General features: G+C 34.8%; 1 protein-coding gene across 1 annotated transcript in view; it reads right to left on the bottom strand.

The window, feature by feature from the left end:
* The window catches only part of zcchc7 (zinc finger, CCHC domain containing 7), a 157806-nt gene extending 157305 nt beyond the window's left edge, over positions 1-501 (bottom strand). The window contains exon 1 of the mRNA XM_061906976.1: positions 377-501. The gene's annotated coding sequence lies outside the window, so the exon portion shown is untranslated. The remainder of the gene's footprint in view (positions 1-376) is intronic.
* Between the last annotated feature and the right edge of the window lie 16263 nt (positions 502-16764).

Raw genomic sequence — 16764 nt, 5'->3', positions numbered from 1 at the left:
CGTAGTGGTTTGTGCAGCCCTTTGAGACACTACTAATTTAGGGCTATATAAGTAAACATTGATTGATTGATTAGCCACATGCTAACTCGCCGGCATCATGGCACACATTCGCTCTCTCTATAAGCAACTTTGCGTGAGTACACTAAACAACTCCACATTTTATTTTAAAAAAAACGCACGTTACGACTTTTGATCGGAAAAGAAAGGGATGAAATGTAACGAGCACGTGCGTGCCCACGTGTTCCAGGCAGCACGGCAGAATGTAAACAAAACAAAGCACAAACACACGGAAGGAATGAAACAACAGTTATTGGGTTTTTTATATATAAAGTGCCCGACTTTGTTAAATGTTTGCAATTAGCGTTGACGTTCTTACCTTAAAAAAGCCCAGACCGATGATGTGCTCCAAAACTAATCCCTGACTTGGAGAGGCACGGCGAAGAACTTCCGTGTTTGCTCCGAAGGAAAACAAGTTGCCCGACCATAACGTTCCGAGGAGGGAGAGGGTTGACAACACGGCGAGGAACTTCCGGGGTTTTTTTTCCGGCGGAATAACAAGTTGGCCAACCATAACGTTTACGCTCGACAAAAACTCATAATAATAATAATAACTTAGAGTTAAATCGCGCTTTTCTAAACACTCAAAGCACTCACAGAGAAGTAGGACTCAACATTCATTCACACCTGGTGGTGGTAAGCTACATCAGTAGCCACAGCTGCCCTGGGGTAGACTGACGGACCACCACCTATCATTCATTCATCATTCATTCACCAGTGTGAGCGGCACCGGGGGCAAAGGGTGAAGTGTCCTGCCCAACGACACAACAGCAGCGATTTTTTGTATGTCAATAGGTGGGAAGCAAACCTGCAACCCTCAGGTTTCTGGCCGGCCACTCTACCCACTGCGCCATGCCGCCCCGGATTTCAAAGAAACTTGAGTACCGAGCTGCGGACATAAGCGCACTGTACAAATTAAGGCCCGTTGGCCACATGCGGCCCGTTGAACTTTTCAATCTGGCCCGCCGGACATTCCCCCCAAATTTTTTTAGATCTTTAAGATGGAAAGTGTAGCTGCTGACATTATGATGTGCAGTGATGTTAACGTGGACCCCGACTTAAAGGCCTACTGAAACCCACTACTACCGACCACGCAGTCTGATAGTTTATATATCAATGATGAAATATTAACATTGCAACACATGCCAATACGGCCTTCTTTACTAAATTGCAATTTTAAATTTCCCGGGAGTTTCTTCTTGAAAACGTCGCGTAATGATGACGTCACAGGTTTTTAGGAAGTATGAGCGCTACGCACACACACAGCTAAATGTTGTCTGCTTTAACGGCACAATTAAAAAGTATTTTGGAGAACTGTGTTGCTGAATCTTTTAAAGGCCTACTGAAACCCACTACTACCGACTACGCAGTCTGATAGTTTATATATCAATGATGAAATCTTAACATTGCAACACATACCAATACGGCCTTCTTTACTAAATTGCAATTTTAAATTTCCCGGGAGTTTCTTCTTTTTAGTTTAACTAAATTGCAATTTTAAATTTCGCGCGAAGAATCCGTTTGAAAAGGTCGCAGTATGATGACGCGTATGATGACGTGTGCGCGTGACGTCATGGATTGTAGCGGACATTTTGTTCCGGCCCCGATCCCAGCTATAAGTAATCTGCTTTAATCGCATAATTACACAGTATTCTGGACATCTGCGTTGCTGAATCTTTTTCAATTTGTTAAATTAATAATGGAGACGTCAAAGAAGAAAGATGTAGGTGGGAAGCGGTGTATTGCGGCTGCCTTTAGCAACACAAACACAGCCGGTGTTTCCTTGTTTCCTTGTTTACATTCCTGAAAGATGACGGTGAAGCTTTACTGTGGAACAGAGCGGTCAAGCGAACATGGTTCCCCACCACATGTCAACCGGCAGGTTTCGGTGAGAAAATTGTGGTAATAAGTCAGCTCTTACCGTAGACATGAGCGGAGAGCTTGCGTCGTTCCTCGTGCACCTGTCAAAGAGGCAGCTGCGGACTCTCTTGCCTTCGCTGACCGGCCGCCCTCGAACGTGGGATGCTTCCACAGTGGAGGAGGGGGAAAAAAAAAATCTCAGCCCGGCCACAACGGCTGCCTTCGCTTCGCCTCGTCGAGAAACGTGGCTTCCCTCAGAGACACTGGCGGTCACCAGACCCGTGGCCACACCCCTTGACTTTCAGGTACGACAGTATAATCTCACTAAAACACAAGTAACACAATAAGCAGATAAGGGATTTTACAGAATTATCCTAGTAAATGTGTCTAATAACATCTGAATCGCTCCCACTGCCCTCGTCTTTTTTTGTTTTTTTTCTAGTCCTTCAATCTCACTTTCGTCATCCACAAATCTTTCATCCTCGCTCAAATTAATGGGGAAATCGTCGCTTTCTCGGTCCGAATCACTCTCGCTGCTGGTGGCCAAGATTGTAAACAATGTGAGGATGTGAGGAGTTCTACAACCAGTGACGTCACGCGCACATCGTCTGCTACTTCCGGTACAGGCAATGCTTTTTTATTTGCGACCAAAAGTTGCAAACTTTATCGTCGATTTTCTCTACCAAATCCTTTCAGCAAAAATATGGCAATATCGCGAAATGATCAAGTATGACACATAGAATGGACCTGCTGCCCCCGTTTAAATAAGAAAATCTAATTTCAGTAGGCCTTTAAAATGTTTCTATAAACGATAAAACACTGAATATTGACAAAATGTGAATGCCACACCCCCTTTCGATCGACATATTTTACAATCAAGTAAAACACAACAAAAATGCAAAAAACAGTGGAATATGAACGCGAAGGGTACAAAATAAACCCACCTACAATCTGATATATCTGATTTTTGCTGAATTTCCCCCAGGGATCAATAAAGTACTTTTTATTCTATTCTATACTATATTCAATGTATATACTCTGATGATTAACTTGTGTGATGACTGTATTACGCTGACATTATATATTTGTACCATGAATTGATTAACGTGGACCCTGACTTAAACAAGTTAAAAAACGTATTCGGATGTTACCATTTAGTGGTCAATTGTATGGAATGTGTACTGTACTGTGCAATCTACTAATAAACGTTTCAATCAATCAATTAAAGCATATAAAAATAAATATTTTTATGACATAGGGTTGTCCCGATACTTCGGTACTTTTCTAAATAAAGGGGACCACAAAAAAAATGGCATTATTTGCTTTATTTTAACAAAAAAAATCTTACAGTACATTAAACACAAGTTTCTTATTGGAAGTTTGTCCTTAAATCAGTAAAATGAATTATATTTATATACCGCTTTTCTCTAGTGACTCAAAGCACTTTACATAGTGAAACCCAACTGCAAGTATATATATACATTCACTGTGGCAGAGGGGTTAGTGCGTCTGCCTCACAATACAAAGGTCCTGAGTAGTCAGGATGTTTCTGTGTGGAGTTTGCATGTCCTCCCCGTGAATGCGTGGGTTCCCTCCGGGTACTCCGGCATCCTCCCACTTCCAAAGACATGCACCTGGGGATAGGTTGATTGGCAACACTAAATTGGCCCCAGTATGTGGATGTTGTCTGTCTATCTGTGTTGGCCCTGCGATGAGATGGCGACATGTCCAGGGTGTAATCGCCTTCCGCCCGATTGAAGCTGAGATAGGCACCAGCGCCCACCGCGACTCCAAAGGGAATAAGCGGTAGGAAATAGATGGATATATATATATATATATATATATATATATATATATATATATACATTTACACACATACTTGCAGTGTATACGTATATTGTACATATTACATACTGTTATGAAGGTTCCTGTTACTACATCATATATATATATGTATATATATATAAATACATATATTATACACTTGCAGATTGTGTATTGTACATATTACATATAGTTATGAAGGTGTCTATTACTACATTATGAATATAATTGCAATATGTATATAAAACATATTACATATTGTTATGAAGGTGTCTGTTACTACATTATATATATACTTGCAGTGTGTATACAAAACATATTACATACTGTTATGAAGGTGTCTGTTACTACATTATATGTATACATTTGCAGTATGTATATTGTACATATTACATATTGTTATGAAGATATATCTATTACTACTTTATAAATATACTTGCAGTGTGTATTATGTACATATGACATACTGTTATGAAGGTTCCTGTTACTACATCATATATATATATATATATATATAAATACATATATTATACACTTGCAGATTGTGTATTGTACATATTACATATAGTTATGAAGGTGTCTATTACTACATTATGAATATAATTGCAATATGTATATAAAACATATTACATATTGTTATGAAGGTGTCTGTTACTACATTATATATATACTTGCAGTGTGTATATAAAACATATTACATACTGTTATGAAGGTGTCTGTTACTACATTATATGTATACATTTGCAGTATGTATATTGTACATATTACATATTGTTATGAAGATATATCTATTACTACTTTATAAATATACTTGCAGTGTGTATTATGTACATATGACATACTGTTATGAAGGTGTCTATTGCTACATTGTATACAGTATATACTTGCAGTGTGTATATAAAACATATTACATATTGTTATGAAGGTGTCTATTGCTACATTGTATACAGTATATACTTGCAGTGTGTATATAAAAAATATTACATATTGTTATGAAGGTTTATGTTACAACATTATATATATGTATATATATATATATATATATATATATATATATATATATATATATATATATATATGCATATATATATATATATATTTATATATATATACTTGTAGTGTGTATATTGTATTTATTACATATTGTTATGAAGGTGTCTGTTACTACATTATATATATACATTTGCAGTGTGTATATTGTATATATTACATATTGTTATGAAGGTGTCTATTACTACATTATATATATACTTGCAGTGTGTATATAAAACATACTACATATTGTTATGAAGGTGTCTGTTACTACATGATACTGTATACTTGCAGTGTGTATATTGTACATATTACATATTGTTATGAAGGTGTCTATTACTACATTATATATATACTTGCAGTGTGTATATAAAATGTTGGAGGGTTTTGAAGTAGTTTTTGAGACTTTGAAGGCTACAACACTGACTCCTATTCGTCTAAACTTTACAGCCTTTTTTTTATCATCTTTAAGAAATATATATGTTTCTTGTTTCTGATGATTGTGTACGATAAGGAACATTTAAAAAAAAAAAGTGCAGTTTCCCTTCCAGGCGGCGACCCATCAGCACTAAGAGTATGCATGGAAATGCCATTTTGTTGTACTTTTTAAAGCGCAATGACAACAAAGCGCCACCCTATCTTAATGTGACGCAGGGCGACGTCGACGTCTTCTTTCATTAGCGCGGAAAAGAAAGCGTGCGGTTATAGAAATGTAAGCCTTCGACTCGGCGTCCGGCCCGAACATGAAATGTCACAAAGCGCGCGTAGTGTGTGGGGCTATTATTGCACCTTGATTAGACTGGGACTCTAAATGTAAATGCCCTCCAATCAGCTGTTCCAACAAGTTGAACAAGGCAAAATAAAGCCGGCCCGACTTCCGTGACCGTGCTTGATATCGCCGGAGTAATTGCCAAGTCCGTCTATCCGACTGCGGGCGTCGCTTTCAAACAGGAGTGCAGAACGGTAATAAGGATCCAGGCTGTGAATGTCATCTGATTCTTGAGGGCCCTCCATGCGTGTCCGCACGGGAAAGGCCATCACGGACTCGGATTGTTCCCCTCCGAAGGTTACACGTCCCATCGCCATCACGCGCTGGCTTTTAATCCTGCATTTTGTTTTTGGGGGAAGCGTATCCTTACGGGGTATCTCCCTCAATTGGATGCCTGACTGCCTCGGGGAAATTGTGATGTGGCTGCCCGATTTGGACTTTGCTGCTATTTACCGTTATTATTTTAGGGAACGGAGGCGTCTGCTTCAGCGGTTCATCTCAATAAGAGCGTGGACCAGTGGAGTGTTAAAGATGGATGGAGTGTTTTTCAAACAGCCCCTACCCAAAACCGCCCTCCCTGATTTTCCAATCAGACATTCCATAAGGATGGTTCTGCCTGATGAATGATCTTTATTGGAGGGAAGACGTTAAAAGAAGCATGTCATTGCTCTCGTTTGTGGAAAGGACCAAACTGGGGTCTCCGGCCTTGCTGTTGCTCCGGTTCATTTGTCATGATGGGATGTGGATAGAAAACATCGCTCTCGAAAGAACACAAAATGATCTCTCTATTGGGAGATCTTCTATTCTTGGAGTTTTGGTGCAGCCTGAGCAACTTGTGAAATGATCCAAGTGGAACCGTTTTTTGGGGGGGAGGGGTTTGCCTTTGATTCACGGTCCCTATGTAAGGCAACGACACATATTTTTGTCTGTTCTATGCATTCAAAGAGGTAAAATACTAGTTTTCAATTCAACTGCGCCAATAGACGAACAACCTCACAACAAACTTGAAAAATGTAACAGATTACTCTTCATTTACAATTGAAGTTAAAAAGTGGCTTTGGAGCAATCAAGTCTGCTCACACGGTCACTAAGGTGGCCACTATGTTTTGCAGATCAACTTAATGTGTATTATATTTATCCATGACAGCATTTTTGTTGTAAATTGTGAGGTGTGTCTGTTAAAATCATGGTTGTTTTTACAAATGATGACTGATGTGAACAAGAGCATGTATTGTCTTTGTGTGATGATGTAAATGAGGTGTAGTCAAGGGAGTAGGTGTGATTTTAAGATTGGTGGGGACACAAAAGTGCTCCAAGGCAGCACTCTGAAAGTTTACTTTTTTTTTTTTACATTAGCAATCATAATTTCACATCATGCAGATGTTATAGGGTAAAGCAACTAAAATGAAAGCAAAGGAGACAATTTGGAAGAGTTCTCATCTTTACTCTTTAGTGTAGGGCTGTAGTGCAACTGTGCATCATACTGTCAATTGACATAGCCTACTGTCCATCAACAACATCAGAAATACATTCATGCAATACAACATTGTAAATAAACATAAATGAACTGTAATAATCTTTTTCCCCAACTTGTGTTTAAATCACCCACAATTTTTCCCTTCAACTACTTCTTTCTATTGCTGCTTTTGTACTCAAAGTTCAATTGCAAGAAATTTTGGGATTTCAACATCTACGGTCCACAATATCATCAAAAGGTTCAGAGAATCTGGACAAATCACTCCACGTAAGTGGCATGGCCGGAAACCAACATTGAATGACCGTGACCTTTGATCCCTCAGATGACACTGTATCAAAACCCGACATCAATCTCTAAAGGATATCACCACATGGGCTCAGGAACACTTCAGAAAACCACTGTCACTAAATACAGTTCTTCGCTACAGCTGTAAATGCAAGTTAAAGCTCTACTATGCAAAGCGAAAGCCATTTATCAACAACATCCAGAAACGCCGCTGGCTTCTCTGGGTCCGAGATCATCTAAAATGGACTGATTCAAAGTGGAAAAGTGTTCTGTAGTCTGACGAGTCCACATTTCAAATTGTTTTAAAAAATATTTGACATCGTGTCATCCGGACCAAAGGGGAAGCGAACCACCCAGACTGTTATTGACGCAAAGTTGAAAAGCCAGCATCTGTGATGGTCTGGGGGTGCATTAGTGCCCAAGGCATGGGTAACTTACGCATCTGTGAAGGCACCATTAATGCTGAAAGGTACATACAGGTTTTGGAACAACATATGCTGCCATCTAAGCGCCGTCTTTTTCATGGACGCCCCTGCTTATTTCAGCAAGACAATGCCAAGCCACTTCAAGACGTGTTACAACAGCGTGACTTCGTAAAAAAAGAGTGTGGCTACTCTCCTAGCCCGCCTGCAGTCCAAACCTGTCTCCCAAAGAAAATGTGTGGCGAATTATGAAGCCAAAAATACGACAGCGGGAACCCCGGACTGTTGAACGGCTGAAGTTCAACGTACAACAAGAACGGGAAAGAATTACACTTTCGAAGCTTCAACAATCAGTTTCCTCTGTTCCCAAACATTTATTGAGTGTTGTTAAAAGAAAATGTGACGTAACACATTGGTGAACATACCCTTTCCCAACTACTTTGGCACATGTTGCAGCCATGAAATTCTAAGTTAATTATTATTTGCAAAAAAAATATAAAAAATTCATGAGTTTGAACATCGAATATCTCTTCTTTGTAGTGCATTCAATTAAATATGGGTTGAAAAGGATTTGCAAATCATTGTATTGTGTTTATATTTACATCTAACACAATTTCCCAACTCATATGGAAACGGGGTTTGTATTTTTAAACCCAATACTGCCCTGTCAACCATACACCCACACTACTCTTCCAATGTATTGAACGCAAAAATATGTTTTCCCTTTCCGAAAATTCCTGGTTTTCCTGGAATTTCCTCCTTATGGACGATGTATGGGCATTATACACATTTCCCATCCGATTTGAACCTCCCAACCATCCACACACTCCACTCACCCTGGACGTTCAAGCCAACATGTGTTCTGTTTGTGAAAATTCACATTCAAAAAACGTCAGCAAAACTTTACTTACGTTCCGTAACTCGTATAATAACCAATCTGTCGCAAAATTATTATTGAAAGAGCAAACACTGAGGAAGTCTTTTTCTAGCGTACTAACACATCAACGTGCTACGGTATGAGCCGTAAAAGCTTACTACGGAAAGACATAAACTAGCAACTGTGTCAACACAAAACGCGTTTGAGTTTGTATCTGTAAAGTATTGTTTTATGTTTTGTTTGTACACAGCTAGCGTATGCTGTCTGGCATAATAGACGCATGACGTGCCGCGTGTATAATGATCAGTATAAAGTGTGACTCACTCGATAGACGGATGCGCGTTTTGTCTAGCTGGCCGGGAACAATTTTCCTGTTTATTTGGGCAAGCACTCCATTTATGTCGAAGTAACTTGGTTTAAAATTACACATTTTGCAGCTTGGAGGCACTTTCACCTCACTCTCTTGGCTTTCGTCTACTTCAACCTCTCAGTCTTCATTTGCGCTCAGTTCTTAAAGCAGCAGTTCATCATCCGTATATCCGGCTTCAAAAAGATAAGGTTGTGAATCCTCATTTGTCCAAAAATAGTCGTATTTGTTGTTTGTTACAAAGTCTGCCATGATTAGAAGACACTGAATGAAAACGGAAATAAATGCCCCGAGAAATTATTTCTGGCAATGATTAAAATTACCAAAATAGGGTAAATATTGTACATATTACATATTGTTATGAAGGTGTTTGCTACTACATTATAAATAAATAATTGCGGTGTGTATATTGTACATACTACGTCTTGTTATGAAGGTGTTTGGTACTACATTATATATATATGTATATATATATATATATATATATATATACATATATATATGTATATATATATATACATACATATATATATATATATATATACATACACATATATATATATATATATATACATATACTTGCAGTGTGTTTATTGTACATATTACATATTGTTATGAAGTTGTATGGTACTGCATTTTATGTATATACACATACTTGCAGTGTGTATATTGTACATACTACATATTGTTATGAAGGTGTCTGTTACTACCTTATATATATACTTGCAGTGTGTCTTTTCTACATATTACATATTGTTATGAAGTTGTATGTTGCTACATTATATATCGACATACTTGCAGTGTGTATATTGTACATACTACATATTGTTATGAAGGTGTCTGTTACTACATTATTTATATACTTGCAGTGTGTATATTTGACATATTACATATTGTTTATATATACGTATATATATCCATTTATATATATAAATATAAATATATATATATATATATATATATATATATATATATATATATATATATATATATATATATATATATATATATATATATATATACTTGCGGTGTGTATATAAAACGTTAATGCAGGGTTTTGAAGTTGTTTTAGAGGCTTTAAAGGCTAAAACGGTGAGTCCATGAGCCACAACTTTCAAGCGTTTACCGTCTTTAAAATCGAGAAAAGAAAAAAAAAAGATGTGTTCTTGTCTCTCATGATTGTAAACGATTGGCAAAATTCCAAAGAAGTGCAGCTCCCCTTGAAAGGGCGAGTTGGAGTCCATCTTTAATTCCATCACTAACACCATTTGAGTTTTTTTTGAGGGTTGCCTACCAGAAAAACAAATAATTTACAGGCAGACAAAAAGTAACGATTGCATGAAATTGATTTTGGCATTAATATCTCTAGCAGAGCGCGTCGCCGGCAGGAATAACGTGGCGGAGGAAAAACAATAATTTGGTTCTTGAAGACTTTTCATATAATCTTAGACTCCTCACAATTTGTGCTTCTGCAGTGATTCATCATTTAAAAAAACTGATTTACATTTTGTACTTAATCGTTTTTTTTAATAATAAAATATGTTTTTAACACCATTCTCATGCAACCCGAAGGAACTTTCCAAATGTGTAACCTGTTTAGACAACATTTTAATTACATTCCAAATAATATAGTGCGAGCATGAATCAAGAATCAATTCTGAAACCGAATAATTTTTTCTGTAAGATCATAAAACAATGCCTTGAAAGATTAAAATAAGACTTTAAAAATTCGAATTGTGCAATATTATGTAACTTTTATTACATGCTTTTTATATTCATGCAAATATATATATATATATATATATATATATATATAAATATTTAAATATATATAAATGCATACATATATATTTCTATATATATATATATTTAAATATATATAAATACATATTTACATATATATATATATATTTAAATATACATAAATATATATTTATATATATACAGTGTATATATATATATATGATATAAAAATATACATATATATATATATATATATATATATATATATATATATATATATATATATATATATATATATATATATATATATATATATATATATATATATATATATATATATATATATATATATATATATACACACACATATATACACATGCATACATACATACATTCCAGCCCCTGGCCACATTTTCTTAAACCCAATGCGACCCTCGAGTCCAAATATTTGGGGACCATATTTGGGGACCCCTGCATTAAAGAATAACATTATTAAAAATAGTAAATAAATATAAAAACAATATGTTCATTTAAAAAAACAAACAAAAAAAACGTTTTTTGACACCCCTACTAAGCATGAAATGAAACATTAAAGATAAAAAAAAAAATTTTTTGGGGACACTTCTAATAAGCATGAATTGACGCATTAAAGAATACCATTAAATAAAAATGTAAAATAAATGTTAAAAATGATGTTGATTTTTAAAAAATCTATTTTTGGGATGCCCCTAATAGGCATGGATTGAAGGATTAAAAAATTAAATAATAAAAAAAAAATATATATAAAACAAATATATATATAAAAAAACAACAACATTTAAATAAATTTTTTTAACATCCTTAAAAGGAATGGAATGAAGCATTATATATATATATATATATATATATATATATATATATATATATATATATATATATATATATATATATATATATATATATATATAAAACAAATAAAAAAATTAAATAAAAAAACAATATTTAATGCTTCTGTCACGCCTGGTAATCAGTTTTATGTTTGATCATGTTTTGTTTTGTTTTTTGGACTCTTGTCTCACGTTTTGCACTTCATGGTTTTATTTTGGTTTCCATAGTAACCCATTAGTTGCCACCTGGTCTCCAAGTCACGCCCTGCCTTTAGTCACACACCTGTTTCTAATAATCATAGCTATTTATACCATTCTGTTTCTGTCCTCATCCTGGGAACTTGCTATTAGCTTTCTGCTGAACATGCCCACCTACTTTTGCAGCTCATGCTCCATGCCCTCGATCACCTGCCACGCTCATTGCTTGTCATGCCACTTGTTTTTGGTCGCAGTAAGTGTTTTGTTTTAGTTGTTTATAGCCATGTCATCGTGCTGTTTTTGTTTATAGTTAATTCATGCCGTCGTGCAAGTGTTTTTGTTTCCTGTTTGTATTTTGTAGCCTAGAATTATACCTCCTTGTGAGCGCCCTTTGTTTTGCCTTTTTTTGTGTTTAGTGTGTAAATAAATTTAATTATGAACTTGAATACACGCATGGCTCGTGCAAATCATCCTCTGCGTCGAGGAAGCAAAATAAATCCAAGTCATAGTCCTGACAGCTTCATTCCAATGCCTATAAAAAAAATAAATCGTCTTTTTCTATTTTTATTTTTTATTTTTTTTTTCATATTTGTATTCTATTTTATTCTTTGATGCGTTAATTCATGCTTATTAGGGGTGTCCCCCCCCCCCCAAAATAATAATAATAATAATAATTGATTGTTTTCAACACCCCAAATAGGCATTGGAATAAAGCATTAAATATATATATATATATTTTTTTTTTGGACACCCCTAATAAGCTTGAATTGATGCTTTAAAGGATCACATTCTATAATAATATAAAATAAATATACAAAAGTAATATTAATTTTAGAACACCCCTTATAAGCATAGCCTGAAGTATTAAAGATAAGAAAAATAGACTACTTGGATAGCCGTAATGATCATGAATGAAAGCAGTTAAGATAATGAAAATATTGTTTTAAAAAAAGCCCTCATAGCCTCAGCATGTCATGATATTGTAAAAAAAAAATGCTTTGACAAAATGAATGGTGTGCCCCCTCAGTGAGGAAGTGTCTGTGTTATTTTCAGGGCAAAAAGACTGTGATTATCCGGTCTTACTATTTGACATTTGCATTGCTTCTTCCACAAAATGCTGACCAACAGTGTGTCTGCATGATTACATCACACTCCCACAGTCACACACTTCTTTCCCTGCTCACAATCTAGAAGTGACAGCGAGCCGTGTTCCCTCTTTCCACCGTCATGCTGAAACGTATATTTATATCTTCCCACACACGTGTCCCTTGTCGTGTCTGTGTCACTCAATGTTTCATGCACTACACATCATCACTATTGGCCTCACCCTATAGAAGCTCTCTTCTAGAAGAATATAGGCCACACAGCAGCAACAGCGCATGGCTGCAGAAAGGCCACACACACACACACACACACACACACACACACACACACACACACACACACACACACACACACACACACACACACACACACACACACACACACACACACACAAACGCGCACACACAAACACACTTTTTGTATTTGTTTCCTTCCTGAGACCTGAGAAAAATGCCTCCCTCTTTAGGACCCCCCTCTTTCTGGTATATAAAGATGTGTATTGACATTAATAATATATACATACTATGCAAATATAAAAAAGCTTGTTGTGAAAAATGAGTTGGAATTTCACAGGAAAAAGGTCACAATTTCACAAGAAAAACTTAGAATTGTGGCAGTATTGTAATGAAACTCGCGATTTTACTCAAGCAAGTCAAAATTTTACAAGAGAAACCGAACATTTGTTATGATAGAGGTCAAAATTTTACTCAATAACAGTGGCAATTTTACAAGTAAGGCTTGAAATGTTGGCAATTTTAGGAAAAGAGTCGTAATTTTACTCAACAAAAGTCACAATTTGATAGGAAAACTTTACAATTTTGGCAATGTTATAATAATAATCATAATTTTACTTGGCAAAATGATGACGAAAGTCATCTTACTCCAAAAATTTCACCATACTACAAGGACAACAAACTAAATTGGTAATATTGTGATAAAAAGTCAGAATTTTCTATGACAAATGTCACCATGTTGCATTAAAAAGTTATAATTTAACATAGAAAAGTCATAATTTTACGAGAAAATATTGCAATATTACAGAAACGGAGCCCTGCGGTGAGGTGCCGACTTGTCCAGGGTGTACACCGCCTACCGCCTGAATGCAGCTGAGATAGGCTCCAGTGACCCTCCGCGACCCCAAAAGGGACAAGCGGTAGAAAATGGATGGATGGATGGATACAGTAACGGAAAGAATAAGAGAAATTGTTCCCAATTTTATAAGAAGAAAGTCGACACATTGTAAGAAAAATACTGCTTTATTTGTTTATTTATTTATTTATTCATTCATTTGCTTGTTATTGGTTTTTAATCTTCAATATTTACTTCAAATTATTACTGTATGTCTCTATATACACATTTTTTTATTTATATTTATTAATTTCGGCTAAAGGGGGCGCATTTTCAGTTTCTTACACACACTTGTTATTTCATATGTTGACCAGAGGGGAAGCACTTCACATTTTTACACACACTTGTTATTTCATATGTTGACCATAGGGGGAGAACTTCACATTTTTATACACACTTGTTATTTCATATGTTGACCAGAGGGGGAGCACTTTTAAAAGCGACACACAGCTAAATTGAAAAATCCCTTTTTTTGGGACCACCCTCATTTTGATAGATTTCACCACCAGGGGTGCAAATTATATATATATATATATATTTTTTTATGTGCTTAAGGCCGATGACAAACGAGATGGTACCCTGTGTCGCACTTTTGGCAACCCAGCTGTAGAGGCCAACTGTCAATGGCCACTATAGTCATACTACTATAGTGTATTTGTTCATCCTATGGTCACATATGGGACGCAGGTTGTCTTACGTCAGCACCGGAAGTTGTAAAATCGACTGTTATTTTCAGGGATGAATAGGGAAGTCCTTCTTTAGCTGGTTTTATCATATATTGCTGCCTTTGCACCTGTCAATGTTTACTTTTGTATGCACATTAAATCAATAAAAAAAAAATCCTGACTTTGGAGCAATGTTCACGGCCTCTAGTATTTGGCTCTCTGTTAGATGCAACGGTTTTCCATATTGGGACCATGATGACCTCATGTGGAAGCTACTTTCCCTTCTTGGTGTCTCAAGAAGGGTAGAAATACAAGAACGCACACACACACACACACATACATCACACACACACACACACACACACACACACGCACACACACACTCACACGCACACATACACAGTGCGGGTATTAAGTTCATGTGGGTGGAAAAGGCATGCAGCAATGTGTTTGAATAAAGTTTTTTTTTTTTTTTTAACTAAATAGTTTTGTGCGAGACAAATGTGTCTAACGTGGCTTTGTGGTGCCTGATGAAAAAAAGCAATTTTACTTAATAATAGTCATATATATATTTTTTGGTATGAGTTTTATCCACACTGTGAAAAGTTTCTGAAGTTAAAGGCTATTATTTGTACAGTAATTTGTTAAAAGGTTTCAGTATTTTCTGTAAACAAAATATTCTCATTGTGTGAAAAATACAACTTGTTGAACAATTTATTGAAACGGTTGATTATTTATAGAATTAAACTGTGTGCAAGTTGATAAACTGGAAGGGTTAACAATTGCTATGAAATGAAAAAAGGGGTGGAATTAAATTAACTCTGTGTCTTTCTACTCTTTTTCAGACATGTATCACATTTGTATGTTGGAAATCAACTTGAAGCCTACTATGAAATATGACTATAGTTATTATAAGTCCATGCAACTGTGCACAGTTTGTGATGAGAATGTAGTTTGACTTGCAAGCATGCTGTGTTTAGTAGTGTACATTGTTACACTCTAACAGTTGTTTGTATCTCTTTTTATTATATATTTTTATATTATAAAATCCCCTAAAGAGCAGGGGAACCTGCGAAACAGGCTTGTCGGGATGATATACTGTAGTCTCTGTGTTTTTTCCTGACATAACGTATATTCCGCTCTACCCCGGTATTGAGCACTGTATAACGGATAAACCACAGAAACCTCAATTATATATATAGTTTCATACAAATGTGCAAAATAAATATATTTATACACATATATATTTTTTAACAATGTATTTATTATTATTGTATTATACTGCAGTATACCATCACAATATGAATTCTATATACACACACATATATGTGTATATCTATGTGTATGTATATATATATATATATATATATATATATATATATATATATATATATATATATGTATGTATATGTATACATATGTGTGTGTATATATAGATATATACGTATATATGTGTATATATACACATACATGTATACACAGTATATACACACGTGTATGTATATTCATTTGTATATATGTATATATACATAAATATATGTGCAGATATACAAAAGTGTATATATATGTGTATATATACCATTAAATACACATAAATATATGTATATACACAGATATATGTACATATAAATATATACACACATATATATAATATACATAATATAATAAAATATGATAGAATATATATGTATAATATATGTACATATACATGTGTATCTATATACATATAACATATGTATGTATGTATATGTACACATTATAATATATGTACTCAGATACACATATATGTATATGCACACATATATGTATATACTTTATGTATACACACACACAAACACATATATACATGTTTGTATATATACATATGTATATCTACATAAATATGTATATATACATATGTAAATGTATATATGTACTTAAGTGTGTATATATACTATTATATACACATACATCTTTGTACTGTATGTATATGCGTATATATATATATATATATATATATATTTATATATATATATATATATATATATATATATATATATATATATATATATATATATATATATATATATATATATATATATATATATATA

This window comes from Nerophis ophidion, linkage group LG01, assembly GCF_033978795.1.
Source record: "Nerophis ophidion isolate RoL-2023_Sa linkage group LG01, RoL_Noph_v1.0, whole genome shotgun sequence".
Taxonomy (NCBI): domain Eukaryota; kingdom Metazoa; phylum Chordata; class Actinopteri; order Syngnathiformes; family Syngnathidae; genus Nerophis; species Nerophis ophidion.
This window is presented reverse-complemented; position numbering and strand designations above follow the sequence as displayed.